Below are 21,587 nucleotides of genomic sequence, written 5' to 3' on the forward strand. Positions count from 1 at the left end.
TGATATAATAGGAGGCAGCCATCTGGCAGCCTTTCCTGTAATCTTGGCCCAGTTTCAGGAACTCATTCCTCTGTGCTGATTGAAATTCCAGCCATCCTAACTGTCAATGTGCATGTGCTGGGGGACTTCTTAAGATATCTAGCGATCATGTTTTATATAACGTGGTTAAAGTATCCAAAATGCTTCGCCTCTGCTTCCGGTTCTGCTCTGCCTTAACGGGACTGGAAGAAACACCACGGAAATAATAATTGCCACACACACAGGAAGAACAAGCATATAGTTTGAATTGCAGTTTTACAAATCATTTAATGTGTCAACACGAATATCTTGCCAGACCCAACCATCGCCAACTCTTTGTGGGTACCGCCACACAAGCCAGTTAAGGGAGGCTTTAACGGGGGGCACGACCCTGAGTGGACTTTGGTAATCTTTCGTAATAAGCCACCCTGTGCGAGGTCAAAATTTGGCACGCCCAAATGGATCTTCTCAATTATGGATTGTCTCAATTTTGCACCCCCTCGGCTCAGAGCGCCACCCTAAATCTGGTGCTGGCAGCATCTTCCTGTTTTGCCTCAGGCAGCAAAATGGGGTGGGCTGCCCCTTCTTAAGGTCCATAATTATATAGCTTGATGTAACTTTATGCACTGAATTTGTTCGCTTCCCTCTTCTATTCCCATTACTTTTTTCTCTTTCTTATTCCAAAGCGAGATACTTTTGCGGTACAATTGACATGCTATGTTGCGTCGCAAAATGTGGCGTTTGGTTCGCCACTGCTCTCCCCAATGACTCCTGCTGCTTCTGCTTCTATTTCCTTTTGTTAATTATCAGCACCTTAGGTTGCTGCAAATTAGCGAACAGTAGGTGTTAGTTATTGGGGTGAACTAGAGCATGTGAGATATAGGACAAAGTCTCCCGTTGGTATGAGTATTTAATGCATACCTAAAGCAACTGCTTCACAAAGTTTCAAATAAGCACATGTCACTGGTGACCAGAAAGTTAGATTTCTGTACACACACAGAGAGAGAAGTTTTCCAGGTTTCAACAAAGTTTCCTTTGGAAGCCTTCAGACTATAGAGCAAGATGTGCCAAGCTTGCTTTGTACCAATGTAAAATTCTCATTTTTCAGCTTTAAGCTTTTCATGCCTTTTTAGAAGTTATGATGTTCTTAATTCACCTCCTGTGAATTCAGTGCTTTTCTTTCTTTCTTTCTTTCTTTCTTTCTTTCTTTCTTTCTTTCTTTCTTTCTTTCTTTCTTTCTTTTATTTCTTTTATTTCTTTTATTTCTTAGAAGAAAAGGTGCCGGTACCCACCATGAAGTTGTTACACTTTTAACATTATTATTTTTTAAGGTGCTGGTACTGTTTATTCTTCAATCCCCCAAGAAAAAAGCACTACCTTTCCCTTCACTTCTGTAGCTCACACCTTCTTAATGTATTCTACTGGTTCCATATTCCGTGCAGGAGAGATGTAAACTCTCTTCACCATTGCTAAAACGTGGGTGATGCACAGCATCAAGTAGCAAATAAGCTCTAGGGATCTGTATTAGGGCTGGGTGGGTGAGATCGGAGTTCCCAGACTCATTTCAAGGAACCATGTGGAAGATCTGAACCATCCCAATTTAGCCCTACCTGTGTCCTCTGTGCACCAGCAGGTATGAGGACCAAATTTAGCACCGAAGTGAAAACTAATCTGAGCCTCCGGAAGTGGGAGGCGGCTGCCTCAGTGTACCTCATGGGCGATCCAGCCATGACCTTAGATCAGGAATGGACAACCTTTGGCCCTCCAGAGTTTGTTGCCTTCAACTCCCCTCGGCTTCGGACGGCTTGCTGTCTGGAACTGATGGGAGCTGGAATCCAACAAGCTCCACAGGAGTCATAGATTAGCCATCCCTGCCTTGGGATGCCTAGCTGTACCTGAGCGCACCTTTTTAGGTGGAGGAGCTGCCGAAATGGGTAACTGCTCTGAGCTGACTCTGTGGAGTAGCGTTTCCTGTCTTCCCTCTCCCTCAGGTGCAGCAAGGGGAGAATGACTGTTGAGGGAAACAGTTCTGGGATGGGAAGAATGAAAGGCAGTTGGCGCCAGCCACCTCTATGGTCTTCGTAGGGACAGGGAGCCCCCACTGCTGCCGCCACCTCCCAAAGCAGTTTTGGATGTCAGGCAGAAAGTTGAGGGTGGAGAACAGTGCAGGCGACTCACCCTTTTTGTTTAACATCCGAAGACAGAACCTATTCATCTCCTGTTCCTTTCACAGAGCAATTCCTGGAGTGGTTTAACAGGGAAGTCTAGGAATTGTAGCTCTGTGCCGGGAATAGGGGTCTCAACAGCACCCGCAGCCAGTAATTATTGGGGTGGAAGCCATGGCTGTTTAAAGTGGCATCATAGCGCTTTCAATGTGTGGTGTGAATGTGATTGGAGAGAGGCCTGCTACTGTCAGCAAATCGTGCTAGTGTTTTCCCTCTCAAGTCTTTCAAAATTAGGATTGGTTTTAAAGACAATGGGGACAGTGTCTCATGAGCAAACATCAAGTCACTTCCTGAACTCTTCAACTTCCCTTCAAGTTCTTTCGTACTCAGGGGGTCTACCACTATATATATATATATATATATATATGCAGGTTTTGGTGTCCTCGGGTGTCTTCCCGTGTAAAAGTTGGGGTGTCTAGGCGACGTTTCGACGAGGTCTCACTCGTCATCTTCAGGCTGGTGCTTTCGGCTTCTTGTTACTGGAACAGAGCAGGATCTCAGTGTTTGAGTTCCTATAAATACTGTTGAGGAGGTGTGGCCTCTGATGTTCTGGGCAGAGAGGAAGTTCCCAGGCTAGTGTGCCTTTTCTTCTTTTGTTTCTTAATTACTTGAGGGATATCTTGAGTGATTTCTTGAGTTGTATCCTGAGTACCACTTAGGTGGGTCATTAGGTGTGGATTAGTTGCTAAAGCCTTTGTGTCTTGACCTCTTGAACTTTGTGAAGAGTTTTTCTGAGAAGATGGTTGTACTGCATTTTGTTGTGCTCTGGCTTGGCTTCGTGTATAGGGGCGAGCTGTGGTTTTGTGGTCTGTGCCAGCCAGATCTGTGTAGGGATTGCAGGGGGGTGCAGCATCCGGAGGTGCCACCATGGTTTGGCTACTGGATGGTATCTGTAATTCATCTGTGGAGAGGGTCTGGGTTTGGGTCTGGTGTGGTTGATTGGTGATGGCGTTCTGTATGCCTCTGGCTCTGGTGTCAGTTTTTGTGGGGAGGGCTAATTTCCAGATGTCTGGCAAGCGGGATGTGTCGTCACGCTTGTTCATGTTGTGAGGGTGTTTCTCTATCTCGATGGCTTCCATGATTATTCTCTTGTGGTGATGTTCCATGTTAAAGAGCAATTTGGAATCTGCAAAATTAATTTCGTGTCCTGTTTCTTTCATGTGTTGGAAAAGAGAGGAAGTTTTTTCTTCTTTTTTGACGGCATTCTTGTGTTCTGCGATACGTGCATTTATTCGTCTGTTAGTTTGTCCAATGTACGTGGCTGGGCAGACTTTGCAGGGTATTTCATAGACCCCTTGGTTTTCCAACTGGATTTTATCCTTGGGGTTTCTGAGGATATTGGCTATTTTTTGGTTGGTGCAAAAGGCTGTTTTGATATTGTGTTTATGGAGGATTTTGCTAATTTTATCTGTAGTGCCCTTGATATAAGGAAGGAGGGCCATGCCATTGTTTTCTTCTGTGTCTTGGTTTTTGGGGGGTGTTTCTTTTTGGATTAGCTTCGTAACCCTGTTTTGCTGGTATCCATTGGCAATTAACACATTTGAGAGATTCTGTAACTCAGTTGTCAAGTGGTTTTTGTCAGCCAGGCGTTTGGTTCTGGAGATGAGAGTCTTGGCTACGGAGTTTATTTGTGCAGGGTGGTGGTGTGATTGTGCATGTAAGTAGCGGTTGGTGTGTGTTTTTTTCCGGTAGATAGTGTGTCCTAGGGAGCCATCAGGTTTTTTGTAGATTAGGACGTCAAGGAAGGGAAGTTGGTTGTTGGCTTCTATTTCCATAGTGAATTGTATTTTGGGGTGTAGGCTGTTGAGATGTGTGAGGAAGCTATCCAGTTTTTCCTTCCCGTGTGGCCAAATTACAAAGGTGTCGTCAACATATCTGAGCCAAAGTTTGGGTTTGTGTTCTGACTTGTCTAAGGCATTGGTTTCAAAGTGTTCCATGTACAGGTTTGCGATGACCGGTGAGAGGGGTGATCCCATAGGTGCTCCTTCTATCTGTTTGTATCTTTGTCCATTGTGGATGAAGTACGTGTTGGTTAGGCAGTGCTTGGTCAGGTCCAAGATGTATTCGGGGGGATTGTATTTCATAGACCCCAAGGGGTCTATGAAATACCCTGCAAAGTCTGCCCAGCCACGTACATTGGACAAACTAACAGACGAATAAATGCACGTATCGCAGAACACAAGAATGCCGTCAAAAAAGAAGAAAAAACTTCCTCTCTTTTCCAACACATGAAAGAAACAGGACACGAAATTAATTTTGCAGATTCCAAATTGCTCTTTAACATGGAACATCACCACAAGAGAATAATCATGGAAGCCATCGAGATAGAGAAACACCCTCACAACATGAACAAGCGTGACGACACATCCCGCTTGCCAGACATCTGGAAATTAGCCCTCCCCACAAAAACTGACACCAGAGCCAGAGGCATACAGAACGCCATCACCAATCAACCACACCAGACCCAAACCCAGACCCTCTCCACAGATGAATTACAGATACCATCCAGTAGCCAAACCATGGTGGCACCTCCGGATGCTGCACCCCCCTGCAATCCCTACACAGATCTGGCTGGCACAGACCACAAAACCACAGCTCGCCCCTATACACGAAGCCAAGCCAGAGCACAACAAAATGCAGTACAACCATCTTCTCAGAAAAACTCTTCACAAAGTTCAAGAGGTCAAGACACAAAGGCTTTAGCAACTAATCCACACCTAATGACCCACCTAAGTGGTACTCAGGATACAACTCAAGAAATCACTCAAGATATCCCTCAAGTAATTAAGAAACAAAAGAAGAAAAGGCACACTAGCCTGGGAACTTCCTCTCTGCCCAGAACATCAGAGGCCACACCTCCTCAACAGTATTTATAGGAACTCAAACACTGAGATCCTGCTCTGTTCCAGTAACAAGAAGCCGAAAGCACCAGCCTGAAGATGACGAGTGAGACCTCGTCGAAACGTCGCCTAGACACCCCAACTTTTACACGGGAAGACACCCGAGGACACCAAAACCTGCATTCCTGTACCCGTGAAAATCTACGAAAGCATATATATATATATATATATATATATATATATATATATATATTCCTGCTGACTGAGGGATCGCTTCAGCTGTGTGTGCAAATAAAATGAAATGAAATGAAATGAAAGCTTCCAATATAAATAACCAGCACTTGCATTTTCAGCTTTTGGGTGCAACTTCCCAGTGAGGTTTAAACTGCATGCACAAATGGGAGCTTTGGGAAGAAGTAGTCACCTGACACGGTTTATGGGTGAAAGCACGATCCAGTACGCATGGTTTGCATGGCTAAAATCTCAGATTTGATTTGTTCACCAGCACTTCTGGCTGAAAGGATATTTTGCTGTAGTTCAGGGTGTGTTTGTGGGATACTGGATGCGGTGGACCATAGGCCTGGTTCAGTATAAGGCAGCCCCTGATATAAAGCTTAAGCCAGGGCTGGCAGTATATCTAGTAGTCCTCATTACTGTACCTAAGGGCAATAAACTCAACATTTTAGTGGCCAAGGTTCAGAGATGATGGAAGTTGTAGGCTAGCAACATCTGCAGGGCTAGCAACATCTGCAGGGCCACAGTTTTCCCAGACCTGGTTTAATTAAAAGAGGAAGCTTCCTTGTAACACAGTTTGCCACAAAATGGGTGCTGGGTGAAGTGGGACCCCTGGCAAAGCAACCTAGTTCGAATCAAGGTTCTCTAAATGTGGACAGAGCTTATCTTTCTTCTTTCTTTTTAATTTGGGGTAGTCATATCTGACTGTGCCCAAACTGGTGAGTGGCATTTGTGTGCAGGAGTGAGTGGCAGATCTTGCAGAATAAATATTAAAATCTTCTTCTTCTTCTTCTTCTTCTTCTTCTTCTATTACATTTACAGTGGTACCTCAGGTTAAGTACTTAATTCGGTCCGGAGGTCCGTTCTTAATCTGAAACTGTTCTTAACCTGAAGCACCACTTTAGCTAATGGGGCCTCCTGCTGCTGCCGCACTGCCGGAGCCCAATTTCTGTTCTTATCCTGAAGCAAAGTTCTTAACCTGAAGCACTATTTCTGGGTTAGCAGAGTGTGTAACCTGAAGCGTATGTAACCCGAGGTACCACTGTATATCCTGCTGTTCCTCTGAGGAGATTAAGGTGGTTTGCCTAGATCCTTCCTGCTCCTTTTCAATCTCATAACAGCTCTGTGGGGTCTGCTCTGTGTCTAAGACAGCTTTTCTCAAACTTGGGTCTCCAGCTGTTGTTGGACTACAACTCCCATCATCCCTAGCTAGCAGTGGTTAGTGATGCCGGGAATTGTAGTCCAAAAAACAGCTGGAGGCCCAAGTTTGGGAAACACTGTCTTAAGGCAGAGCAGACTGCACTTTTTTTATAACTAGGGAGCCAGAGTTGGTGTGTTTGTGTGCTGGCTAGGCACTTGGGCCAGAACTAACAGGTCAGCCTTTGCCAACTTGCTGTGCTGCAGCTGTCTTTGGACTCTGACTCCCATCTAGGTGAGGCTGATGGGAGTTGTAGTGCAAAGCAGCTGCAGCACACCAGGTTGGCAAAGGCTGGGGTGGACAAACCACCTTTTCTCTCTTTTCAGCCTGGTAGGATGGCAGTACTGCCATGCATATAAATGCAATATTTCAGTACAGGAGCCTGAGACAGTGGCTGCTCAGTACTTTGCGGAATGAATAAAACTGCTTCGTTCTGGGTGCAGTTTTGCATGTGAATAGAGATGAGGTTGTAAATGCAAATCTAGCAGTGCCACCTTCCTCCTTTGGCCCATCTTTAAATGGCTATAGGGCCTCTCCGCATTACAAATTCTGTGTAAATGCTACCTCCCATGCTACTTCCTGTGGTTTTTACTTGCAGTTTGCATCACTGTCTGCTAACTTTCTTTTTATCAACTCTGCTACGTTTCCAGTGGTAATCTTCCGTGGGATTTTGGTACTTTTCCTCTAGCCTGTTCTAGGTAGGGGGTGGGGGTCTTCCAAGCTCAAGTTTGCCAAGATGGCATTAACGGAGTTGTATCTGCATGAATTAGTCAAAGGAAAACCTTAGTTGTGTTTGTATAAAAGAGACTCTTACTGCCTCCGTTCCAAAATTAAGAACGGAAGAAAAACCCTGTTGAATCAGGCCAGCGACCCATCAAGTCCATTATCCTTTTCTCACATTGGTCAACCAGATGCCTATGGAAAACCTAAAAACGGAACCTGAGCAAAAAAGCACTCTCCCCCTTTGTAAAGGTAAAGGTACCCCTGACCATTACGTCCAGTCGTGGACGACTCTGAGGTTGCGGCGCTCATCTTGCTCTATAGGCCGAGGGAGCTGGCGTTTGTCTGCAGACAGCTTCCGGGTCATGTGGCCAGCATGACTAAGCCGCTTCTGGCGAACAAGAGAAGTGCACGGAAACGCTGTTTACCTTCCTGCCGGAGTGGTACCTATTTATCTACTTGCATTTTGACATGCTTTCGAACTGCTAGGTAGGCAGGAACTGGGACTGAACAATGGGAGCTCACCCCGTCGCGGGGATTCGAACTGCCGACCTTCTGATCGGCAAGCCCTAGGCTCTGTGGTTTAGACCACAGCGCCACCTATATCCCACAGCACCACACTGGTAAATCGGACTTCACCCCTACCTATAGCTCTTTCTGCTTTTTTAAATAGTCGAGGCTGGGTTGGACTTTTGTGCTCAGTAAGCCAAAGTGAAGGCTTTTTTTTGTGGCAGAAGGTGACCCTGTTTTGAAACCTTTGCTGATTCTTCCTATTGCATGAGTTTCTTTCAAAACTTCCTGTGGCTCACACCACAGTCCGTGTTCCCTGATCGCAATACAGTGGCTCGGTAGCTACATTCCTACCTATAAGCAATTTTTAACTGTCTAGTGCAATTGTTTCTCAAACTTGGGTCTGCAGATGTTTTCGGATTACAATTCCCATCATTCCTGGCCTTTGGTCTTGTTGACTAGGCATGATGGGAGTTGTAGTCCCAAAGCAGCTGGAGACCCAAGTTTGGGAAACACTGATCTATTGAAAGGGAGAGAGAGGGAAAAAAATACTCTGCTGCAGAAAAGCTTCCATGACAGGATGGAGTTAACGGGAGGAATGAAATGTTTGTGTGTGTGTGTGTGTGCTCGTTCACATTTGTGTGGTCCTGTCCCCTCTGCCAGCAGCAGGCCACAGACAGAGCATGGTTTAAATGAGTCAGCAGTGTGGCACCACAAAAGATTTCAATGCATGCACACAGTGCAAGCTTTAATATGGCCTTGAACTGACCGGAGGGCCATTCCTGTAACACTCCTAATTGTCTCCTTGCCTTTACCCTTTTAAGTTTTAGAGCGCTCTGAGCGGAACAAACAAAAGATAGCGGAATTATGCAAACAAATGGGATGCATAATAACGTGAGGTATAAATATTCTCCAAGTCGGAACGAAGTAGATGGAGCAAGGTTGTTTTTTTTAGCAAGAGGCAGTGTGGGGAAGTGTGGTGTCATGTGGCTATGTGACAGGAAACTCAGCTGAAAGCTGAGGTGAGCTTCAGACGTGACGGCTCTCCTACTGTTGAAGACAGCGCAGGTCTGTGTTTTTCTTTTTGCAGCAAGTTTTTATTCTTTTCGAATATGAGTGTTGTGTGTGTGTTTAAGCTTGTCGTGGTTGGGGTAGGACGATTGTAGCACGAGACTTTCGCTAGGACAGTGCTGAGCTTCTGACTTACAAGGTTGCCCAAAAGATGCATATAACAGGGAAGAATTAATATTCAGGTTGGTGGTTCAGTTTGTATGTGTGTGTGCTGCTGAACTTACCTGTCTGTGAGAAGATGAGGATTTTATTTTCAGTAATGAAAGCATGTTTTATTGTTGTGGCACCAGCGCTTCTCAACCTGTGGGTTCCCAGATGTTGTTGGACTACAACTCCCATCATCCCTGAGCTCTGGCCTTGCTAGCTAGGGGTGATGGGAGTTGTAGTTCAACAACATCTGGGGACTCGCAGGTTGAGAAACACACACACACAGCTGGGGTGGGGAGAACCTTGAACTGTTATTGTAATTGGCTAATGCAAAAGACTTAATGGGACGCGGGTGGCGCTGTGGGTAAAAGCCTCAGCGCCTAGGACTTGCCGATCGAAAGGTCGGCGGTTTGAATCCCCGCGGCGGGGTGCGCTCCCGTTGCTCAGTCCCAGCGCCTGCCAACCTAGCAGTTCGAAAGCACCCCCAGGTGCAAGTAGATAAATAGGGACCGCTTACTGGCGGGAAGGTAAACGGCGTTTCCGTGTGCTGCGCTGGCTCGCCAGATGCAGCTTTGTCACGCTGGCCACGTGACCCGGAAGTGTCTGCGGACAGCGCTGGCCCCTGGCCTCTTAAGTGAGATGGGCGCACAACCCCAGAGTCTGTCAAGACTGGCCCGTACGGGCAGGGGGACCTTTACCTTTACCTTTAATGCAAAAGACTTAAGGCTGCAATCCTATACACAGCTATTGTCCAATCGTGCCTCCTTTGGAGTAAGGCCCCTTGAATTTAGTGGGAATTAAATTACATGTGCTTTTGTGTAAGCATGCCTAGGATTGTGCTGCAAATGTGGCTGCTCCTTTAGTGGAGTTTGCTAGCTCTGAAATGCTATTACTGATTTCAATACTTACAGTGCCTAAAAAAATTTCTAAGCCCTGCACGTATATTAAAAGAGAGCACAAGGGCCTGCTTGTGAGCTTGCGGTATAATTAGATGCGATGCAAAATGAGCGAAGAAGAGGAAAGCAAGTGTTGCAGCTCCTCCAGGGGCCGGTGAATGGAGCCAGGTTGGTCTCCCCTTTGTCATGGTGTTCTTCCTTGGATGCAGACAAAGATCATAGAATTTGTAGATTTGGAAGGGACCACGAAGGTCATCGAACCCAACCCCCTGCAATGCATAACTCTTTAGCCCAGTGTGGGATTTGAACCCAGAACTCAGATTAAGACTCTCAGTGCTCCTTGGTGCTCTAGCCAGTGGCAGATGCCAGAGTGTGCCTCCTTTTGCTTCTTCAGTCCCTGGGCATCGATCTAATTTTGCTTTCTTCTTTGTCTTTGTCTGAAACGTCTCTCACTTAAAATCTTCCCAGCATCCAGAGAATTGCTGGGCTTGGTGTAAGGGGCCTAACTGGTAGGATCAGATATTCTTTTCCCCCTCCTCTGGACCTTCTTCCTCCCCAGGCCGTATCATAAGCTGTTTTTGAAACTTCCATCAGTTTCAATTGCAGTCTTCCAGCGGACTGCTGGAGGGGGGAGGGGGGTTGCTTTTGGAGGAAAAACAAGTCCAAAATTGCATTTAAAGTCACAGAACCAGTTGGGTGGTTCTGTGGCCTCTGTCCTTCTCTGTGAATAACTTGCATAGTCTTCTGAAAATTCAGGGTAGTGCTCAGACTAGGTCTGGGCGGGGGAGGGGGAACCCGAGTTTAAATACACTCTCAGCCAAAAATTGCCTCACCGGCTAGTTGTGAGGACAACATGGTTGGGGGAGGGAAAATGCATGTCCCACTTTGAGACCCAGAAAGGACATGAGGGAAAGAGCACCAATCAAAAACTGGATCAGCGACTCCCAAGACGTTGTCCTGTGGCCTGTCTCTAACTGTGCAAAATAATATTTGGGTTCAGAATGTTTTATAATATGCTGATTCTTGACAATGCAGAGTGTTTATCTACCCCCTCCTTCTAAAAAGAAAATGTCCTTGTCATCACAATGGTGAAAATCTACAACCTGTGGGGGGTTTTTTGGTTATAAGGATATGTAACAAAATAATCAGCATTTTCTGCTGTAATGAGACATGCCTGGGTCAGCGGTTCGAATCCCCATGATGGAGTGAGCTCCCATTGCTCTGTCCCAGCTCCTGCCAACCTAGCAGTTCGAAAGCACACCAGTGCAAGTAGATAAATAGGTACTGCTGTGACAGGAAGATAAACGGTGATTCTGTGTGCTCTGGTTTCAGTCATGGTGTTTCGTTGCACCAGAAGCGGTTTAGTCGTGCTGGTCACATGACCCAGAAAGCTGTCTGTGGACCAACGCCGGCTCCCTCGACCTGAAAGCGAGATGAGCGCTGCAACCCCATAGTCGCCTTTGACTGGACTTAACCATTCAGGGGACTTTTACATTTACCTTTGTATGATTGGAAGATTGGATTCTTTGTATGATTGGATTCACATAAATACTGCAAGATCTATGCAATAATGCTATTTATAGGGAAGAACACAAACTTATTTAGCATGTTGTGCTTCTGGTGGTGAAGCATGTGACATTCATTGGCTGAAGCAGCAGCACAGAATGTTCATAACCACCCCAACTATTCAGGCTTCATAGATTATACATCTATACAGCTCAGTTTCTGTGGGGGAAGGAGAAGTTGACAGTTTGGCAAGGGATTAGAACCTCACCCAGACCTTAGTTACAGAAGTAGGTTTGTCAACTAGTCTTACAAGAATGAGGGAATTAGAGGGTTGCAATCTTGGAGGCAACATGGCTGAATCAAGGGACCCAACTCAGCTGAGAAAAGAGAATTGAGAGAGAAAAAGGGACGAGTGGGAGAAGGTCCTCTGAATAAGACTCTTAGTGTGGTTTAAGGAGAGGAAAGCTGGGATACAAGGAAAGGAAACCAAGAAACTGAAGGTAGCTGGAGGAAGTTGGACAAAAAGTGAGTGGTGTTTTAAGGCAGAAACCTGGGGAGCTGATGGAATGAAGAAAAAATAAGCAAAAGGGAAAGTCTGACCGCAGCATAATTTCACAAGTGTTGGAGGTACAGGAAGGTCCGTTCTGGGAACTGGAGGGAAATGGCCAGTCAAAGGAGATTTAGTCCTTGTAGGACCCTGGGCCATGGAGAAAAGGATCAAGAAGATTACTTGATTTAGCAGTCTTCCCCATTCTGGTGCTCTCCAGGTGTTTGACTACAATTCCCATTAACCCCTGGGCCAGTATGGCCAATGGGTCTGGGGTGATGGGAGTTGTAGTCCAAAACATCTGGCTTTTAGGAACTAGGCTCTGATTGCCAGTTGTGGCTTCCACTGCCACTGCCGTCAGCATGGCGATCTGGTGACCCTAAAAGAACAGTAACAAGGCTCTGTAAATAGGTGTTGTAAGAAAAGGCTGAGTTGCAAATACTGAGTGAGCACCCACCACACTGTGTTATAATTTGCAGGGCACGGGTGCCTTTTTGGGGTGTCATCCCTGTCCTACACTGTTCTACACTGTTCGTTTGCTGGGAACATTTACGTTTGCTCTGTTGCACTTCTCAAGCACTTACTGCCTATATGGGTACACAGAGTCTGGATCTAGACACAGTAAGCGTTTCAGTTAAACACGTAAATTTAAACAGGGAAAACAGGGAGAGAGAGAAAAGGGGACTCCACAGCGCCATCTGGTGGCACAATGTTTATATTGCATATACAGTGCCTATAAATCGCTTTTTCTTTGCCATTCTCGCTGAGTCCAGAGAGGGTTTTCTCAGATCACTCCTATTGGGGCAAGTCCACAGATGATGCAAGGCTGTGCCACTTCCTCTTCCCGTTGCACTTGTCTATGAATGAAGTAGGCAAAACAGGAAGCAGCAGCCACCTCAGTGTACCAATATATATACAGGCGGGGTCACCCTGTGGAATGCCCTCCCATCAGATGTCAAGGAAATAAACAACTATCTGACTTTTAGAGGACATCTGAAGACAACCCTCTATAGGGAAGTTTCTGATGTTTGATGTCTTACTGTGTTCAAATTCGTTGGACGCCGCCCAGAGTGACTGGGGACAACAAAAGATAGCATCTTCCGCTTTAAGGGCAATTATTGCGTGAAGATTTGTACAATTGCAAACCTCTGTGCACAAAAAGCAAGCTGGGGGGGGGGGGGAATGGCCCCTGTGTGCTGCAAGGCTATGTGTGTCACTGTACAAAACCTTTGGCTTCCATTGTACAAAGCTTTGCTTCAGGTTCTATGTTTTCTTTCACACCGGTAGCACTTCTTTGTGGACCTGTAAAATGAATGGAAAATCTTTTTTGAAAGCACCACCATTGAAGCATGCAAAAGCAGAGCAGCATATGATAGCCTGTGTTTTATAAACGGATAACGCTGCTTGATGAGAAAAACTGAGAAAAGTTAGAGAAGAGGAAGTGGGAAGAGTCAGAGAGCATTGTGGCAGAGGCAAAGAGGGGAGGGCAAAAAAACAATAAGGGGATTGTACAAAAGTGGTAACTGCGTAAACCAGAGTTCTTGGAAAAAGAAGGCTGAGGAGGGAATTAATTTTCCAGATTAAAATTAGAGCAGCAGGAAGAAGAGCAAGAAAAGACTACACAACTATGTAAATATAGAAGAATGAAGGAATGGTTCAGGCTAGGGCTGATATATCAATATATTGTCCAAAACCAGTTTGAAGACCATATCGTGATATCAGTTTCATAATAAAAATCACAATGGAGGGAATACCACAGAGCCACCCAATATCACTACATAGCTCCATCCTTCTTTCAGACATCATGATATATTATTATATTGCGATGTTTAGCTGTGATAGATCACGGTTTTTGAAAAATATCTGAAGGAACATCTCCACCCCCATCTTTCAGCACAGACACTGAGGTCCAGCTCCGAGGGCCTTCTGGTGGTTCCCTCACTGCCAGAAGTGAAACTACAGGGAACCAGGCAGAGGGCCTTCTCGGTAGTGGTACCCGCCCTGTGGAATGCCCTCCCATCAGATGTCAAGGAAATAAACAACTACCTGACTTTTAGAAGACATTAGAAAGCAGCCCTGTACTTCCAGGTTGGCGCAGCTCATAACCCAACGCGTGCGCAACCATAAACGTTCGTATCCACTGCATCTGACTTTTAGAAGACATCTGAAGGCAGCCCTGTTTAGAGAAGTTTTCAATGTTTGATGTTTTATTGTGTTTTTAATATTCTGTTGGGAGCTGCCCAGATGGGCAGGGTATAAATAAATTATTATTATCATTATTATTATTACCCAGTCCTAGATCAGGCTCAATAGAAAGAAAGAACAGGTAAGGAAATGAATCTAAGCTGCTGTGGAGGCTGAGGCAGTGTGTGTGTTTGGGGAGGGGGGTGAGTTGCTTTTGCAATGCTGGAGAGAGGCTGGCTTGAGAAGCCTCACCAGCGGTTCGATGGTTCTCACGCTTCCATCTAAGGCAGTTGATCACAGGCCTTGGGAGCCACTGAGGTGTAGCCTGTGGCGTATTGGATTTGCTCAGCCATGAAGCCGACGGCGTGACCTTGAGCTCATTGTTATTTGCCAGCCTAACCAACCTCGCAGGGTGCTTGGAGGACATCTGATGCTTGGTAATAGGATGTGGTATTGGGTTCTTATTTTTGTACACGTGCAATAAAAAGGACGTGCAGCCAACACACACCTGTTCCAAGCTAGGACTTAGCCTAAGGTATCGATACATGGCAGCCCATCTGCCTTCTGCTTTCAGGCCAGAACCTTTCTTCTGCACTGTGCTTCTTCCTGCTCAGATCCTCCTGCGCTCTGCAGCTGTTGCAAGAGGTACAGCATGCATTTTATTTCTTTTTCGAATTCGCTCCCAGAAGCTTTGGCAAAGGCCACCTGCTTAGAAATAGGTTCAAAGCATATTCCCTAGGAGAGGAGGCCTATCACTGGCTAATATGGAACGTCCAGCTTCAAGGGCAGTCTACCATGTAACTGGGACGCGGGTGGCGCTGTGGGTTAAACGACAGAGCCTAGGACTTGCCAATCAGAAGGTCGGCGGTTCGAATCCCCGCGACGGGGTGAGCTCCCGTTGCTCAGTCCTTGCTCCTGCCAACCTAGCAGTTCGAAAGCACGTTAAAGTGCAAGTAGATAAATAGGTACCACTCCGGCGGGAAGGTAAACGGCATTTCCGTGCGCTGCTCTGGTTCGCCAGAAGCGGCTTAGTCATGCTGCCCCCATGACCCGGAAGTTGTACGCCAGCTCCCTCAGCCAATAAAGCGAGATGAGCGCCGCAACCCCAGAGTCGGCCACGACTGGACCTAATGGTCAGGGGTCCCTTTACCCTTTACCTTTACCATGTAACCAGTGTTAGAAACTCATATATATATATATATAAGCCAGGCACCATATGGCTCCTTAAACCAGGGTTACAGTTGCCAAAACAGAATGCCTGGTTGCCATTTTTGGGCCAGGTGGCTCAAAAGTCTTATTTTTCAATACCACTTTTGGGTTCCTGAAATTCATTCTGATGGTGCAGACTATAGTGTGATGCTTTACAAACTAGCTCAGAAGTAGCCAATGTGGTACTCTTCCCCAGATGTTTTAGACTACAACTCCCTGACTTTTGGCCAAACTGGCATGGGATGTTGGGAGTTGTGGTCCACAGAGGATAGGCTAGACAGTGCAAATGAAGGATGCAAATATTCTTCTAAACCATAAATAAATAGGGACAAATGATCAGCACTTCAGGTTACGGCCTCCGCTAACCCAGAAATAGTACCTCGGGTTAAGTATTTTGCTTCAGGATGAGAACAGAACTCGTGCTCCGGCGGCACGACAGGAAGGGCATGGGTGAGTTTTCCGTGATGGCAACCCACTGCGGCCCTTACAGATCTCTGCTTTGGGGGAGCAACTCAATGGGGTAGATAGAAGCTTTCATCCTCCATGCACAGCAGCTTCTTGCAAAGGCATTCCACAAACCCAACCCTTCAGCTGTGCTGAAGCTCCAAAGAACTACAGTGGTACCTCTGGTTACATACGCTTCAGGTTACAGACTCCGTTAACCCAGAAATAGTACCTCAGGTTAAGAACTTTGCTTCAGGATGAGAACAGAAATTGTGCTTTGGCAGTGCGGCGGCAGCAGGAGGCCCCATTAGCTAAAGTGGTGCTTCAGGTTAAGAACAGTTTCAGGTTAAGAACGGACCTCCAGAATGAATTAAGTACTTAACCCGAGGTACCACTGTACAGTTGCAGGTGTCTTGGCGTGATCAAAGTCTCTCGAACAAATTAGTGCGTGTGCTTTATTTCTCAGAAAAGGTAACTGCTGCCCAGATTTTTCAAAGATGCATTTGGGACCTGCCAGCCAGCCTTGGGCCAGATGTTTAAGTGAATTTGTTTAGTGTGCAAATTAAGTAAGTGTCTTGGCTTTTTCCCTTCTTTTTTTTTTTTAGCCGATCCATTAGAAGCCTGCAGTTTTGTTAGGCTATGAAGTTCTGTGTTTGGCCCCTTCTAAAAGAAGCTTCTGTATGGGGTCAGACAATAGAAAAATATCATTAAATGCTTGGCCCATTTTCGGCTGCGTTTGTGCATGTGCATATGCGTTGCCTGTTTGTTTTCTCCCCCAGGGTGATAGCCAGGGAAATTTTGTTTCCTTTGGTATATTTCCTAAGTAAATGTTTTGTAAGGTTTCTTTCACCTCCAAAGTTCCAAGTAGTTTGGAAATGTCAGTTGACTAATACTCTTTTGAGTGGGTATTCCTAACCCTAAACATGCTCAAAACAGAAATTGCTGATTTTTATCATCTGGTTTAGGATTACTGGCCAGACCTCCCCAAACCTTGTGTGTTCCAGATGTTTTGGACTAGAATGCCAATCTCAGTCCCAGCCAGGCAGTGGCGTAGCGTGGGTTGTCAGCACCTGGGGCAAGGCGAGTAATTTGCGCCCCCTAACCCGTGGATTTGCGCCCCCTAACCTGTGGATTTGCCCTAACCCCAGATGTTGCGCCCGGTGCGGCCGGCCCCCCCTGCACCCCCACGCTACGCCACTGCAGCCAGGTGGAGGTTATATGGCAAGACATCTGAAGGGCACCAGGTTGGAGGTGACTGATTCGGACGAAGTAGGATCTGAAACAGAATATATAAATCATGCACAGATGTATGGGCAGGAGGCTTTGAGTTCTGGGATTCCAGTTTTATTCTGGCAAGGAAGATTCCCCCTGCCCCACCCCGCAATCTCTGCAAATGCAGTTTTCCGTTTATTAATGGCAGAAACTAAATAGAAAAGTAAGTAAGCTTAAAACAAATTCATTCTTGCCCGGTGCAGCCAAAATATTTATCCCTACTGGCAGCATTGCAGCACTGAAATAAAATTTAAAAGTTAACAGGGAGCAGAAGAGGCCCTTTTATACTGCGCTTTGTGGTTTTCGCAGGTGCTTAAGCTAAACAGGAAGCAAGTTGAATTGCTTTCATTAAAACTCTTCTGCTTATTTTGCAAGGTATTAAACCGGTGTCTCCCCTCTACCCACCCAAAAAACCCTGCTGATTGATAAGACTCGCCTTTTCTCTCTCCCTGAGCTGGAACTAGAATGGAGGCACATATGGTGAGAACAGGAGAACAATCTGAAATATTTCAGTGCTCAGCCAGAGATGGTGTATTTGTTCCACGAGATGAAATTCAAAAGCCACAGTATCTTTCTTTGGACCACCTAAAATCATAGCGGTCAACTTTCAGATTTGAAAGTAAGGGATTAGCAGCCTCGAAAATAAGGGATCAGCAGCCTCACCTGTCCTGGGGACAGCTTACGGGATATCTAACAATCCGGGATATCAGTGGGGAGCAGTGGGAAACAGCGCTGGAATAAGGGAATTTCCCGCAAAAAAAGGGACGGTTGACAGCTATGCCTAAAATCTGGGGTGGGGTGGGGTGGGGGGGATGTACTAAGTAGTGTTTTAAGTCCTCCAGAACTCATCTTCAGGTTGAATGTTAAGCAAAAGGGAGAGTTCTGGAGAACTCAAAAAGTTTGCTCACTAGGAAGGAGTGGTTTGACACTTCCTTCCACAGCCACGAACTCAGTGGAAACACCTCTCTCCAGTGCATGGTACCGCAGTTAGCGATGGGGGGGGGGGAATCCCATTGCGTCGTGATGAGGGAGGAAGGAGTTGGACCTCCGCTACCTGTGCGCTGTGGTCCTCGTGGAAATCGGGAGAGAGAGCGTTCTCTTCGCCTAGGATTACTTTAAAAATATGTATCTTGCCTTACTATAATCAGCATGTTTTGATGTAGTTAAAGCACCACAGTGGCACGTGTGACAGGCGTCACAGTGGCATGTGTGACAGGCGTCATTCAAAGCCCAAAGGCAAATTTGCTTCTGTTAAACCCCCGACTGCTGAGAAAACGTGAAGAAGTATCTTTGGGAATTCAATGAGTTGGCATGTGCAGAGCACATACACAAAAGATTGTTAGTTGGTTATGTATTCAGATTGGTGTGGTTTGTGGGTGGGGACGCTTGCTTGCTACTTGGTGACCTTTAAGGGCTGAAGTAGACATTATGTTAATCGTGGGGTTAACAACCACATACAGGGATTTGATAAGTATAATGATAAGTACAATGCAAGGCAATGGAGAGGGGAGAATTTTTTCATCGGGATCATAGCAAGGGCTTGTTTACCCCTTCCCTCCACTTTTGTAAGCCTGACAAAAATTATCCCCCTTGTGCAGCAGTTTGGACTTCCAAAACGTTCGGAAACCAAAGCGCGGCTTCCGATTGGCTGCAGGAAGCTCCTGCAGCCAGTCGGAAGCCCTGTTGGTCGTTCGGGTTCCAAAGAATGTTCACAAACTGGAACACTCTTGGGTTTCTGGCATTCAGAAGCGAAAACATTTGACTCGCAAGTTGTTCGGGATCCAGGGTACGACTGTGGACCCTCCGGATATGAATTACCGTATTTTTCGCTCTATAAGACGCACTTTTCCCCTCCTAAAAAGTAAGGGGAAATGTGTGTGCGTCTTATGGAGCAAATGCAGGCTACGCAGCTATCCCTGAAGCCAGGAGAACAAGAGGGATCGGTACACACCGATCCCTCTTGCTCTCTTGGCTTCAGGGATAGTCTCACGAAGCCTCTTCAGTGCAACGAGAGGAGCGCTCCCCCTGCCCTGAAGAGGCTTGGCACGGCTATCCCAGAAGCCAGAACAGCAAGAGGGATTGCTGCTTTCGCTGCGCAGCAATCCCTCTTGCTGTTCTGACTTCGCTTAGCTGGAGAGGCACTGCGTAGCTTTCCTTCTGCGCAGTGCCTCTTCATTGCTGAAGAGGCGCTACACAGAGAGGGAAAGCTGCGCAGCGCCCCTTCAGCAAAGCGGGAGGAGAAACGGAGCTCCTTCCACTTCTCCCGCTTTGCTGGAGTGGCGCTGCGCAGGGAGGGAGAGAGTTTTTTTCTTGTTTCTTGTCCTCTAAAACTAGGTGAGTCTTATGGTCGGGTGCGTCTTATAGAGCGAAAAATACGGTGAATTCATTCCGGGGGTCCATCCGCAACCTGAAAAGCCCGTAGGCAGAGACGCTGCTTCTGTGCACGCGGCGCAATTGAGCGCTTCTGCGCATGTGTGTGGCACACAGAGTGCTTCTGCTCATGCGTGCGCAGTGAAACCTGGAAGTATACACTTCCTGGTTTGCCACATTCGTAACCCGAAAGTTACGTATCCAGAGCGGTACATAACTAGAAGGTCCACTGCATTTGACTTTTTTTTAAAAAAAACCCACACACAATGCAAATGTTTTATTATTTTAAAAGTTAAAAACTTAACTTTCAAATATGTCTTTAAAAGGTATATTTCACTGGCAGTCATTGCTAAACAATGGCCTTAGTTTTTGAATCCATATGGTGGGGGGCTGGGACTTACAGCGTTATCCTTTAAAAAAGGGAGATGAAAGGTATATTGCTTATTCCCTCACTGCCCCCTTATTTCCTAATTCCCGTGAAGATATGCTAAAGTCAAAACTCAGCTCCTCTCCTTCCTTTTGTCTGTATTGCGCTCAAGCTTGAATATCGAAGCTTGCATGATCTCCCTCCAACCAATAGACTGCAACAGCTGGAAGGTTAGCTGAGGATACAGCTTCACATTAAAAAAAAAATCTCCCTTAACTGGTCAAAGCAGATTCATCATACAGGTGATTTCTCTCTCTCTCAAACACTTAAGGGGGGGAAATCATGTAAATTTAGCCAAATTCCTGAAACTGTAATATTTATCCAAAATGTAGTTGCCATACCATGTTGTTAAATGTTCTGGTGGTGAATGTAACACATGGGACAAATTATACAGAGGGCGGCTTTCTTCCTGAAGGCTCTAGTCTACGCCGTGTGGAAAACTCATATGGCTCTCTGTATACTTTTTTCCAGCCAAATGTCTGTATTTCAGGGTCAGCCCAGGCACCACTTTTGATGATGCTAGGAGGGCACGAAATCACAACAGAGGGAGGGAGCACTTAACCTTTGCTCCCGTCAGCTGTTTTTCTACAGCAAAACACTTCTCCCTAACACTTCCTATCGAAATGGGATTCCAGACAAGTTTTTTTTAGTTTGCAAAACCATGGAATATGAAACCTTCCAAACTGAAGCACCTTAGAAGAAGGTCCTGATGAAATCAGTGGGGGGGGGGGGGTTGAGTCAGTTTCCTTAGGATCAGGTGGTCATTAATGACTGTACAATCTATTCAGGAGCTTTAAGCACCTCCCTCTTGCATTTTGAAGAGGAGGAGGAGCTGTGCCCAGGATTTCAGTACCCTACTTTAAACATGCCACGCTGGGCAAAGGCTCTGAAACCGCCATTTCTATTTGTTCTCTTTTTACGTGGATTTCTCGAAAACAAGTCATACCAGATGAATCATATTTCTTTTTTGATAAAAATTACAAGCTTGGTGGATCAGGGGAATGCTGTGGATGTAGTAGTATATCTTGATTTCCATAAGGCTTTTGACGAAGTCCCCAATGATATTCTTGTGGAGAAGCTGGAAAAATGTGTACTGGATGAGGTAACTGTTAGGTGGATTTGCAACTAGTTGACTGGCTGAACCCAAAGAGTGCTCACTAATGTTTCCTTGTCATCCTGAAAAAATGGGGACAAGTGGGAGGCTGCAGGATTCTGCTTTGGGTCCACTGGTATTCAACATCTTTATAAACAACTTGTCTCGAGGTATTGTGGGGAAGCTAGCCAAATTTGCAGATCACGCCAATCTGGGAGGGGGAGCCATTGCCACAGAATACAGAATCGGGACTCAAGTTGACCTTAAGTCCCAAACAAACAAAATGAATTTCAGTAGGGACAAATGTAAGGTTTTTCACTTAGCCAGCAAGAACCAGCTGCACAACTATAAGGTGGGGAACATCTGGATTGCCAGTAGTACATGTGAAAAGGATCTAGGAGTCTTAACAAGCTTAACATGCAAGAATGGTGCAGCAGCAAAGAAAGCAAATGCTATTCTTGGCTGCATCAATAGCAGTATAGTGTCCGGGTCAAGGGAAGTACCGGTAATAGTCCCACTGTATTCTGCCTTGGTCAGGCCATACTTGAAGAAGAAGAAGAAGAAGAAGAAGAAGAAGAAGAAGAAGAAGAAGAAGAAGAAGAGTTTGGATTTGATATCCCGCCTTTCACTCCCTTTAAGGAGTCTCAAAGCGGCTAACATTCTCCTTTCCCTTCCT

The 21,587-nt window shown here is 46.0% G+C and overlaps 1 protein-coding gene across 2 annotated transcripts in view; it reads left to right on the forward strand.

Annotated features, from left to right (window-relative positions):
* Positions 1-21,587, forward strand: part of WIPF1 (WAS/WASL interacting protein family member 1) — a 64,028-nt gene that overhangs the window by 12,678 nt on the left and 29,763 nt on the right. Inside the window, exon 1 of one of the 2 annotated variants that reach the window (XM_028749265.2) lies at positions 8,774-8,813. The exons of the other annotated variant lie outside the window; for it this stretch is intronic. The gene's annotated coding sequence lies outside the window, so the exon portion shown is untranslated. Of the gene's footprint in view, positions 1-8,773; positions 8,814-21,587 lie in introns of those variants that run through there. 2 annotated transcript variants of the gene reach the window in all.

The sequence above is a fragment of the Podarcis muralis genome, chromosome 1 (genome assembly GCF_964188315.1).
Source record: "Podarcis muralis chromosome 1, rPodMur119.hap1.1, whole genome shotgun sequence".
NCBI lineage: Eukaryota > Metazoa > Chordata > Lepidosauria > Squamata > Lacertidae > Podarcis > Podarcis muralis.